This window comes from Oryzias melastigma, linkage group LG3 (genome assembly GCF_002922805.2).
Source record: "Oryzias melastigma strain HK-1 linkage group LG3, ASM292280v2, whole genome shotgun sequence".
NCBI lineage: Eukaryota > Metazoa > Chordata > Actinopteri > Beloniformes > Adrianichthyidae > Oryzias > Oryzias melastigma.
Window position 1 is genome coordinate 1125672 of NC_050514.1, and position 12959 is coordinate 1138630.

The following is a 12959-nucleotide window of genomic DNA, read 5'->3' on the forward strand; positions in this document are numbered from 1 at the left end:
TGAGCGTAAACTTGTTATTGACCTTCCAGTCTGCTGCACTTTGAGCTCAAACTTTGACATGACCGGTCTAAGTTTAGCTAAACAGAAGCCTTTTTTAGTTTGGGAACTTAAAAAGTATTTAAATTCCAAACATGTATTCCAATTTGTTTCTGCTGGATGATGTTAGCCAGATGGAATCTCTGTGTACCTTTTCATTGGTGTTTCCGGCTTTCTTTAGTTGTTTATGTTTGAGCGTCTGAGACACAGCTTCACATGCAGTGTGACATTGTTGTTATGTGTGTCTTTGTGTTTTATTTGATTCTTCCTAAAAAACACAAGCAGCTGTTTCTTAAACTTCAATTTTGGCTTATTTCAGAGAACAAGGAACATTTTGGATAAGAAATATGCAAAAGAATGAGTCATCTAAACACACTTTCACTAGAGATGGAAAATTGTGATTTTTGAACAAAGATGTGTGTGAAGAATGAATTGGCTTTGCTTTTCAGACAATATTTTATATTCCAAAACATTTTTTTGTCTTTGTGTGCCAAAAACGACATCTTTCCTTTACTGAGCCACCTTATTTGAGAGTAAGTTGTAACTTTTCTGCTCTGCTGGAGGTTTTTGAAGATTCAAAACCTCCCACAGAGACATCCTGAACATCAGCGCTCCTCCTCTTCCCCGTTCAGTTCTTTCTCTCTTCCAATTATCAAAATCAGCTGTAATTACCAAAGCTGCAATCAAATCCTTGACTGTCACAGGAGTCTTCAGTACACTGTAGAGACAGTTACACATTGATGGTGAAAGCTGACCAGAATGGAGATCCACAGCTCCCCCTGTCAGCAGTAGAGTGCATTGCAAGAAAAGGGACTTTCATAGTGTCTGTGTTTTATAGCCCTGCAGAAGGTCTGCATGTTATCTGGACACCTACAAAGCTTGGGTCTAATAAAGTCCTTCAAGCAGAGCGCCTCACTTCCCTCCCCTGTGCCTGCTCTGATCTCTGCCGCTCTGCTCCGGAGGTCACAGCAACGCTGCAGTGTTCCTGTTTCTGTAAACGCTCCATAAAATAGATGGTCCTGATGTAGGAAAAGGTTCCGCAAAGCCACAAGGACGCTCCTGAGCCGGTGCAGGAGTGAGACTGCAGATGGGGTGTAACGATTTGACTTAATCGATCAATTGATTTATAGTCCTACGATTCAACCAGATCGATGTGTCTGAGGCGAGTTGTTAATTAGTATTGGAAATGATATGATATGAATCAAATTGTTCAAATGAATTGTTGCAACCCTAGAATGGAAGCATCAAATGAATTAGTATTTAACAGCAATTTAGAAAAATATCTATCTATCTATCTATCTATCTATCTATCTATCTATCTATCTATCTATCTATCTATCTATCTATCTATCTATCTATCTATCTCTATCTAGACATCTAGACATCTAGACATCTATCTGGATATCTACATTTCTATCTGGGTTGCTGGAGCCTATCCCAGCCACTGTTGAGCAGAGGTGGGGTACACCTTGGACAGGTTGCCAGACTCTCACAGGGTACACAATCCCTCACACTCACACGCCCAGGGACACTCTATATCAGGGGTGTCCAAGTCCAGGGGGGCTGTCCTCCTGCTGGTTTTCCAGAAACTCTGCCTTATCCGTTACAGATTACCTGGATCAGGTGTGTTTAGCCAATAAGGAGCCTTAACTGCAAGTTGGTGGGAAAACATGTAGGACTCTGACCCTCAAGGCCTGGATTTGGACACCCCTGCTTTAGCAAAACTAACCAAAGCATGTTTTTGGACCAAAAAACCCACACATACACAGAAAGAACATGCAAACTCCACAAAGAAAGGCCCCAGCCAAGATTTGAACCATGGCCTTCTTATTGTGAGGTGAGAGTGCTAACCACTGAATTAGTTTTTGGGAAAAAATGTGAAAATGAGAAGGAATGGGTGTAAAAACGTGGCAGTTCACTCTGAAATATGAGTGGGATCCTGTAATCCTCTTCCTCTCTCCATTGGAGGAATAAGGAGGAGTTTTTGGAGGTTAGCTGCCTCAAGGTTAAGGTATTAAAAGTCTTTTGTGAGCTGAGGTGAATTTTATGTTCTCTGTGTCCTTCCTGAGTCTCTTTCCACGTTTCTCTTGCATGTGATTTTTGCTATCCTTCATCAGGACCATAAACGTTTAAAGTTTCCTTAATCAGAAAGGTGAATAAATGGCTAAAGATGGCTCACTAATTTGAAGAAGTCTTGATCAAGCAGAGTCCACATCTCCCAGTTGCTAGGATGCTTTATAAGTTCAGCTGATTTGTAATTTCCTCCAGCCTGCAGGACTCTCAGGGGAGCAGGTTTTTGCTTCGTACCTTCACTCTCTGCATTAACTCCCATAAATGATTGAAGAGGCACGTGTTGGTCACGGCCGCGACCACTTCTCCAGACTCTCTGACGCTATAAAATATAAAAGACGTGAAGAATAAACACCCAGAAGAGAAGAAAAAGGAAACCTGTCAGTGAGAGGATGCACAAAGGAAACTTTGATAAGTTAAACAAGCCCAACAGGGAAATTAAAGGAGCAAAAAAAATTTTTTTGTTATTTTTAATCGCCATACTTGGACGTGCTGTTTAATGACGAACCTGGCCACTGGGGCGCGTTCAGGTCCTCTGATGATGAGGCATAATCGCAGCAGCAGGCAAAGGTTGTGATGGCTTTACTTCAAAGATGGGCCTGTCAGACACCCTGATGCACAGCTTTCTTATGTAACTGTGAGCCTGCCTCTCAACTTTATAAGCAAATGTGCCTCATCAGCTGTCTCCGCTGCATTATTCATGGAGGGAGTGGAAGTGGGTGACTCAGATGCACTCCATTTATCTTAAATGAATCTCTTAGCTTCTGGCAGAGCACGGATAGGTCTGGACTCAGACATTGTGAGTGCATGTTTAACACTAGGCTATGTATATATATATATATACACACACAAATGTATGCTATTTAAAGACAAGACCAAGAATCTGATCCTGTATGGGACATAAAAGTGTAAAAATACAGACTCTGCACATGCTATGACCAGTGACCTGTTTGTTTGAGTGCAGCCACTAGAGAGCGCATCCTCGCCTCACAATCTGCCCCAGAGTTTCCTCTAAGAAGGGATTCACCTCTGACTCATTCCTGTTCAACAGCTGCAGCTGAATTGAATTTAATCCAACAGTTATGCAAAAATCTGTGTATAAGCCAAATGTGGGATGATCAATTAGTGTTTCACTTCTGAGGAGGACAAAAGTTTGAGAGGGAGAAATGATGATAGCAAAAAAGACTGGAAAAAAAAGAAAAGATTAAATCACACTACAACTAAATGCATAAGAATAAGGCTGTGTCCAAAATTTGTAGAGCTGTCCGAAGCTACACTTCCAGAATTAAGTACCCTAGAAATTTCCCAAAGGTCTCTGCAAAAACCAGTGTGCATCATTAGGTGTGTTTGAGATCATGCAGTGCAGATAGCCTTGATTGTGGTGCATGTTGGGTCATTTTTGCTCTGATGTCACATGTCAATCATCACAAAAATAATGCGAGAAAGGTCGTGTGCAAGGTGTCTACATAGGCGAGAGCGGTTGGAAATCTGGTACTGCTCTGACTGCAAGCCGCTTTGACGACTACAAAACAATGCATTGTGGGAAACGGTGTCCTGACAGTTCTTGTAGTTTGACATGATACTGATCAGAAATGAAAAAAATCTGTGCATTTTGTAAATATTTCTCAATAATAGTGAATCGCTGATGTAAAAATAAACATGATTTCAAATAATTTGTGGTTATATGTTTTATTGTTGCCTTGTTGTTTATTATATAGAAGCAAAGGGATTTGGACACAACCTCTGTTGCTATTCTCTTTTTAATTTGAGAGCATTTGATCACATGGAGCAAAATGACATCATCACAAAGAAAACACAAAAGTTGCACTTTTTTTGTTTCTTTTTCAAAGTCATTGAATGATACAACTATATATATTTTTTCTAAGTGTAAATCACTTTTGACCAAAATGTTTCTAAATTTTTGCCAACCTTTTCAAGAGTAGACTTGGCTTTGAATGAGGATAGTTGAGACAGACCCACCCAGAAAAACCTGGATTGAGATGATGGATAAAGTACATTTACATATAATTTAAGATAAAAAAAGGGATCAAATCTCTACGTATCAAAGCAATGCTAATGTTTATTTAGTAAAAAGGTATAACATTGACAGGTGCTGATTGGAGGCCAAAGAACTTTACTCAGAGACACGCCATGCTGAGCCCACTCAGGGGTCCCTGTCCTGACGAGGTCGTATCAAAGGGTTCTTGGGTCAGGAGGCTGAGAAGCTGTCCTGGTGCCCTCACGCTCTTCACATTATAATGTGTTCTGAACCCTTTTATGTGGATCTCAATGTAACAGATAGCCTAACATTCGTGTTTGAAGAACAAACCACACTGTCTCTGTTAGCCAGCAACATCTAAGGCATCTTTTCTCTGGATATCATTTAAGACCAAAAAAATCATTTGATTTAATCTACCTCCTTATGCCTTAAAACTAACATGCAGCTCAATTGACAAGGTTGTAATTAGTTTTCTTTAGACACAAACCTGTCAGATGATGAATACTCAGCAGCCCTCAGTTGGCTTGTCAGATCACTCACTCCCGATGATGTTTTAAATCAAAGAAAGGAGACAGTCGGAATTTTTCTGAGTGAGTTAAGAGTCCCGCCAACCGTATTACTCCATCCATAAAGTTGTCAACTATCCCCAATTCCTTTATCTCTCTGCCATTTCCACTGAGATGGTGATTATCCACGTCAGGCGAGACACATTATGCGACAGCCCTGACACACGGAGTTAATGGGATTATATTTCTGCTCTGACGTGTCCACAAGCAGGCTTTTTTTTTAGATTTTTCTAAATGAAAGCAAAATGACTTAGAAAGTGACGTTTCAAGAGGCCTTTTTAGCATACGTTTGTCTACATTTTTCCCAAAGACCAACAAAGTTGTCTGTGGAAGGCTGGTTTTTCAAGTGTGCTAAGTAGAGGCCAAAGGCCACAAACTTACACGAGTTGCTTCCAATAAAGTTGTGAAAGGGCTAAAAGTGATTGGCAGGGATGGGGTCACAGGAAGACACAATGGAAAGTGAGGAGAGAGGAAATGTAATCAGTTTGGAGATGCTAATTTTATGGGGCACCAATTAAGGAGAGCTTTTTAATGACACTTTTGCAGAAAACAAAACGGCAGAGCTGTTCCGTCTTGGTTGGGGGGCTCTGGGTTGAACACTAATAAAGCGACCTCTCCACTTTGTCTTTGCATCAGCCGCATTGAGCCCAGTTCCTTTCAGTGCGGCGCCCCCTTTCTTTCTGCCTTGGCCCGCATTGGGGAAATGAGGCGGTGTTTGTTTGTTGATCGGGAGGCCTGCGCGTCCCGTTTATCACTGTCAAATCACACAAACAGAAAAAGCAGAGGATGGGTGGGTGGGGGGAAGTTTTTGGTCCAATCTGTTCCATTTTCAGCTTTATGGCCCTGGGCCCCACGTGGCGAGCCGCCCTCCTCGGATTCATACATCTCCATCTATTGCTTTCGGGCTTTGAAGGCTTTTGTATGAGCTCAGTTGGGCTGCCAAGATCCGTGTCTGCGCACCTAACTAGACAATGATGGGGGATCCGGCACCACCAATTTTTAACCAGTCAGCAGCCCACTCACGCCCCTGCCTGGCCACATGACCCCTTGGGCCTTTGAGGACTAAGAGTTAATCTTTTAAAGACTAAAGCTGGGGCACAACCCCTCCTGCCCACTACTCTTAAATAAACTGCTTCACAGTCACTGGAGTTGTACTTTTATGGGATCTTTTGTCCCGTTTGCATTTGCTTTTTCTCTCATCTGCTGGAGTTTAGCGGAACACAATATAAAAATACCACAGTGTAGGAGCCAGATTGCACTTAGTAAGCATAAATGTAATAAATAACAACCCTTATAGTGAAAGTTGTGCTGCAAACCCAAAAGGCCTTAAAAAAAAGGACAAAAACACGTAGCTGAAACAGCTGGGCAATAATCCGATACCCCACTGGGCTCTTTTCATATTCCCTTAGATTTATGTCTCTTTTCCTCTTCTTCCTCCCCCCCTCTTCATAAAAAGTGAACAAACTCTCACTTCTCCCTTTAATTGCTTCTTCCCGGTATCGAGTATTTATGAGCCTTCGTAAACATGCATTGATTTTTAATGTTGCGCACAGCGGGGCCGAACACAGAAACAAACTCCTCACAAAGACTGAAAAAAAGAGAATAAGAATGATTTTAATACAAAAAGTACTTTAAAATGCACCGTTCCTTCTGCCTTTGAGACCAAAACAGACATGTGTTGATGGTTGTGGCAGCTGAAAAGCAGAGATATGCTTTCCCTGCATGTAGGTGAGGAGTAAAATGGAAAAATGCACATATATATTATATATTAGTCTAATTACATATGAATCTTGCCATTTCAAACCACATATTTATTGTTTTCTGGGAAGGGTTGAGGGAATTCTGTGGTTTTTTTTTGTCCAATTTTACTTTAAACCTATAAAGCAGTTTGTATTGTTGCTTCATGAAAGTGCTTTATAAAGTTTGAATTTGATTTTTATTTGAAAGTGGCTTTTCTTTATGTTAAAATCTAATCTTAATTAATAGACATGTCTATGATTTGTTTTTTCTGTTAGGATTCTCAGTGTTTCTTGGTGAAAAAGTGGCAAATTTACAAATTTCCTGTTTAAATACATAAGAACAGACTTCCAGAAAACATTAGATCTGCTGAAACACTCAGTGTATTTAAATCCAGGTTAAAGACTCACCTGTTCTCAGTTGCATTTGATTAATATGTATTCAAAAGTTTTCGTCCGCACTGTCTATCTATGCTTGTTTTAAATTAAAATCTTTTTACTTTCTTTTAATTTTATTTTAATGATTTGAATGATGATGAATGACATTTTTACTATTTCTTTTGATTGTTTCTTTTAATGTTTTATGTAAAGCACTTTGAATTGTCTCTGTACATGAAATGTGCTATACAAATAAACTTGCCTTGCCAAGAAAGCGGCAAGAGCAGCACTGGCAGGTTGAACCTCACAAACTGACCGGAACTACAGCTGATACATGCTCTTTGCTGCTTCTGTCTTTCTATTATCAGAAAATACACGTTATTTTTTAACTACCTAATTTGTCGGATTGCACTGTTGCCAGTTTGTGACCCATTTAGCCTGCTTTATTCGCCAAAAACGCACTTTAGAAATATACTAGGTGAGGCACGCAGTACGCCGGCCTCAAGGAAGAGGGCGCTGTTGAACCCAGAGAATGTTACTCTTCATCTATAGGTAAAGGTAAATCAGTAAAACAATTTTGGTGCTTTTTGTATAAAACCATTTGAATACAAAGAAAAATCTTGAAGTCACATTTTAAACAAGGCACTTTTACATTTTTTTCTTTTTCTGGATTGATTGAATCATACAATCAGACAATACAAGCAATCAAGGAATCTCCATCTTCAACAATGCCATCACATCATGTTAAACAGCAGCAGAGAAGCGCAGAACAAATCAACCATCTTAATTCTTACATGAAACAAATAAATAAAAAGATAAGATGAAAAAAAGTTGTGAGGGAATTAATCTATGAATTAAAAGACGTTTTTGGCATTTTTCTTCTTTATGTGTTGTTCTCTTTCTTCTCTTAACTATCCTAAAAGCTCGTTTTATCAACAGTGATTCTTCAAAATGTTGTAGAATTTCAATTTTGGCAACTTACAAAGCAGCACAACTAGCAAAGCACTTAAAGGAAGAAAGTGAAAACATCTGCTAGTTCGGAAACTGTCTTTTTTATGTGCCAACTTTCTCATCAAAGCCATTGAAAATCAGCAGACACACTCTTAAATCTCTTTGATTTAAGCTGATAAGAAGTCTAAAATTCATCGTTCCTCTCCATGCCACCAGAGTCAGCTCAGGTGCTCTATAGTTCCCTGAAGCCTTTTTTATGAACGGAATAGCAGGTTGAAATCTTGGTTCCCCTAGCTGCCCCTCCTCCTCCGAGCATGCACAGCTACTAGGATGACTCAGCAGATTGTCCTTCGTTTCTAATCCATTTCTGCCTGTGAGAAATTACTAGGAAATGGAGAGACAGAGTAATGGAAACACACCAGCAGGCACAGATCATTTCTCCCCATTTTCTGTTGTGAGAAGTGAGTGAACTCTTTCTGTACAACACTTTCTGTCTGCTTTGGGGTTTTGTTTATCTGGTCTGAACCTGTTGCAGAAGTTGTCTTCCTCATGCCAGTCACTAATTTCCTAATATACTACGAGTGTATTCAGACTGGACACATTCGTTAAAGTAAATCAGTTTGTTTCCCCTGATAATCCATAACTACCTTTCAGTCTGAATACACTTAAGTGGATCCTGGTATGGGACCAGGAACCGCTCTCTGACCCGTCTTTTAAAGTGATCTCAGTGTGTTTCCAATCGGACTGAGCTCTGGTTCTTCAGTCTGAATAGGCTCCACACTTGGAGTGGAACAACTGAACCAAAATGGCCATTGTATGGAATGTGAAGAGAAAGGAAGCAACAATGAGACACAGCACTCATTAAAATTTATTCAAATGAATTCAGGTTCATTAAAACAGCTTTTAATGTGATCCACATTGCCTCTGACACTGTTTTCCCAACAATATATCTGTCAATAACACAGTGCACTCTCTGTGCCATTGCCTCAGTGACCACCTTCGCCATACCAAAGTAGCAAGTAAAAAGTGCTGTACCTGAACTTGATACAGACGTTCAGGTTCACTGGTCAGCGAAATACAAAGTATGAATACGTGTAATATCCCAACAAGGATTGCAAAAAAAAATCCATTGTTCTTTCTCTCATTACTTTGTTCTGCCCTTATAATTCCTGGCCAATGACTGAAGAGATCTTTAGTCATATGGTTTTGTTCTCAAGCTTTGGTTCGAAATAGAAATGTCCGGTTGAAAGGTAGTTTGAACACAGACCAAATGCAAGGTTCTTGACTCAATCCAGACCAAATTAAGTGGACACAGTTGACGGACATTTCCAGTCTAAATACGCCCTAAGAATCTTTCCCTAGGAGTCTCTGCATTCAGAAACTATACATACACACTGGGCATGTATGTGTCTTGCGTTTAAGAACACGCTGTACCTGGGCTCTTAAACATGCCTTTAGCATGCACTGTTCACACTGGACGGTCTCTATTCAATATTGGTGCATGCGCCTTGGAAGAGGTTTGGTGTGAAGATGTCAAAGTGGTGCAAATCTCACCAGTCGTGCTCAAGGTTTTTTCTTTTGTATTTGGTTTCATAGAATTCTGGTCAGGCACAAACGACAACTATTAATTTCTTCTCAATCATCAATTTTCAAACAGTTTGCACTTCCCTGAATCAAAAAGGATGCTATCTATACATCACTACCCAACTCGAGTCCCTGATTGGTCAAAGTTCAACTGGTTCAACTTTCAATGCACTTTCAAGGACCACGTGTTTTAAAGGTGGAATCCCAAAACTGACTCAAAAACTTGCATAGCTACCTGTGAAGCTGAGAGTTTTGAACATGGACCTTTCATTGAAAGTGATCGCTTGAATGTGTGTTGCAGAGGGCGGTGTGAACGTAGCATCACTTGTTGGTAATGGCCACAATTAAACATTTATGTGTAGAAAAAGTAACAGGCCAGGCTGTCATCTTCAAAATATGTAATACATGAGGCCTGCTTTTGTCTTGGCTATAATTAACTACTTTTGGTGCTGAAGCTTCACTTAAAAAATATATCAATCATTTAAAAAAAACTTGGCTTCTTTGCAACTCCTCAAAAACTCAAGCAGCACCAAATCTTTAAGGTTTTTTCATTTTTACTGCATAATAAAATATTTGAAAGATGAGGTAATGCAATCTTCAAAAAATCCGACTCAATGGATTGTGCACAGCTGGGACAGACAGATGCATGTTCTGCATCATGGGCGGTGAGAGAAAGCTTCCAGAACCTCCTCTGCCAAGAGACCTGACAAAAATATTGAGAGGCATGAGACCAGCTGACTTAATGGACATTTATTCTCTTGGCTGCATGGAGAGATTTTACGTTTTTTTTGTGTTTGGTGAAAATGAGAAAGGGGTGTTCAGGCCCCTCTAGCCAGTGGCACCACTCTTCCAACATCAATTTAACGGCCAGTAACTCACATTATTACACTCTGCAGCAGACAGACGAATTATTTATAGCTCTGTCTACATGAACTTTCCAATTCTACATCATTCTGGTATATTTATTCTGTTAAGGCAAAAGTAACTTTACTAAAGAAGGAAATCTTCTTGTGACAAAAAAAAAAAAATCTGCAGCACTGGAGAAATTTTGATTTGTGTGGAGCTTCATTCCATCAAGTCAACATAATCCTCAGAGACTCACAGATGGAGAAATAATGACTTGCCCACCTCCTCGCGGAGCCTAAACCCCACTTGTGTCCTTTAAATGTGATGTTAACAGGGAGGGAAGATAATCCACCTCTTTAAACAACATTTAGGAGTGTCGCCAGAGGGCCGAGCTGTGGGAGTTCTCCTGGTGGGACACTCAGCTGTCAGGCTGTTCAGGGGAAAGTGAAGTATCTCTTAACCCTAAAACTTTTAATATCAACTCAGTTTTTCTCTGTTGAGGACAAGGAATTCAAGAACCTTAAAAGTGAATGTCTCCCACTAAGCTCAACTTTTTGAGCTGTTATGTGTTTTATATTGTTGATTCCTCACTGTAAACAACCTCAAAGAAGTAATATGTAATTGCCTCTTACTCTGGTGTTTTGCCGCCCTTCCAAAGTCCTCTGGCCCCCTCTAGCCCTCCATATAAAATAATCCAGTCCCACCCCTGTCTTAAGACGATCAGTTCTCTTTTTATCATAATTAAGGTCAATTAAAATAAAAAGATTGGCCAATTTAACACAAAATACAACTAATTAATTGAATGGTAAGTTGATTGCATGATTAAGTGTGACCTATAGAAGCGTACATTAAACAGTTTACATTTCAAATAAATATAAATAAAATAATAATCTAAAATATTATCATATCAATAAATGAACACGCATTAATTAATTAATTGTGCTTTTGCTACTTTTGATCTTTCTGCTAAAAAAGTGATAAAAAATTAATTCCTTGTTAAAGTTTTCCTTTCAAGATATTTTTTAAAGATTTTTATGGAACACATTTGTTGGAAATTGATTCCCACTCACTCTATTAAAAGCTAATTTTCTAATGATGCTGTACATGATTTCCTCCTCTTATGAAAGACTTTGAATCGACTCCACAAAGTGATATGCAAACAAACCTGCAGGGAGTTCTTAGCCACGGCTGGGTGAGCCGCGCAAATGTGAAAACATTTCATACATTCTCATTGGTGATTGCACAACGCTCCTCATTAATGTGCTTGCAAGGATTCACATCACCCTTGTTAACAAACTAATGATGAAGTCAGAGATAAGGTATTGTGATTGCCTGCTGCAATAATGCAAACCTTTGGACTGTGGCTGCTCGGAAATGAGTTGCAAAGTGATTCATGCAGAGGCGTAAAAATAACAACAATTACAAAAGCCAATTTAAACAGTTTAGGCATCATGCAGCAGCGATAATATACCCCTATGAGGTCATTAGGCTTGTAAATTGAAATGAGAATTAATATTTGGGTTGAAAACTGAACTTTTATGAGTATAAACATTTTGTTTTACTAATTTACTGGCTAAAGAAGTCTCTGCTTAAAGTTCCTTTGCAGGAGACCCAGTTAATTCAGTTATTTGTCAGAATAAATTTACCAGCATGACTCAATTTTGCTCTAATTTCTTAAGAAAAATGTATTCAGTCATGTACATACAATTTTACTGAGCTTCATTGATCACAAAGGTTTATCTAAAGGTTCCTTAAAGCTTGCTCTACATTCATGTGGACGTGTCATAAAGTGGTGGTAGAGGATTCTGGAGTGCCTTAAATATAGCGTTCCTTCTCCATGACCTCTCAGATTACCACCTATAGCCGTTGCTCATCAGGCCTACATAACTCTTCAGTAGCGTTTTGAGACACAAAAAGTATGAAGTTTAAATGACTGATCAGGAGTCACTGCTGTGCATTTGTGCATTTGTGTCCCAGCTGTAATGAGTCTCTAAAGAGCTTTGACCTCAGCTAAAGAAATTCAACAGCTTTTTGAGTTTGATACTGAACTTTCTGATTTTCTTCACTGAGCAGCAGAAAAGCATCTGTGGATGTTTTCCTGTTTTTGGGGTTTTTTTTTTAATTATGTGCATGTATTAGGATAGTCCTGCCAATTTGCTTTAACTAGACAGATAAAGCGCCTGGTTCATACTGGATGCGGTAGCGCCGCTGTCCTCTGTGGCCCGCCAGTGATCGTTTCGCCGTCCGGTCTATTGTTTGCGCGTGATTTGCGCGAATTCTGGCAGGAAGTTACGTCAAGACACAGGAAAAAATCTGGTCAATTTTCAAAATATAAACAATTTTTCACAATACTGCGATTTATAAATGCGATCATATTTCTGTACTTAAACAGACTGTTGAGATGAAAATAAACACAACACACAAAAAACAGACACAACAAACACACATACACAGATCAACGTAGTGGGCCGACTACGGAGCGGGGGGGTCTCCTTCAAAATAACCACACTGAGCAGAAGCCCCTGTTAAGCGTCGCAGAAAAATATGTGCTCGGTGTGAACTAGAGGTTAAGCGCATAGCATGCGCAGTCCGCGCACACAGTGCTTCACAGTGCTACCATGTCCGGTGTGAACCAGCTATAATACTAAGGAGCAGATTAACATTTATTGATGAATCCTGTTTGGAGTCATGGGGTTACTGGAGCCAACTAAGTTACTGTTACTGTTAGGCAAAGGCGGGGCTCACCAGGTTCCCCCTAATTTGCAGGGCTACAGTCACATACCCAACTATAGG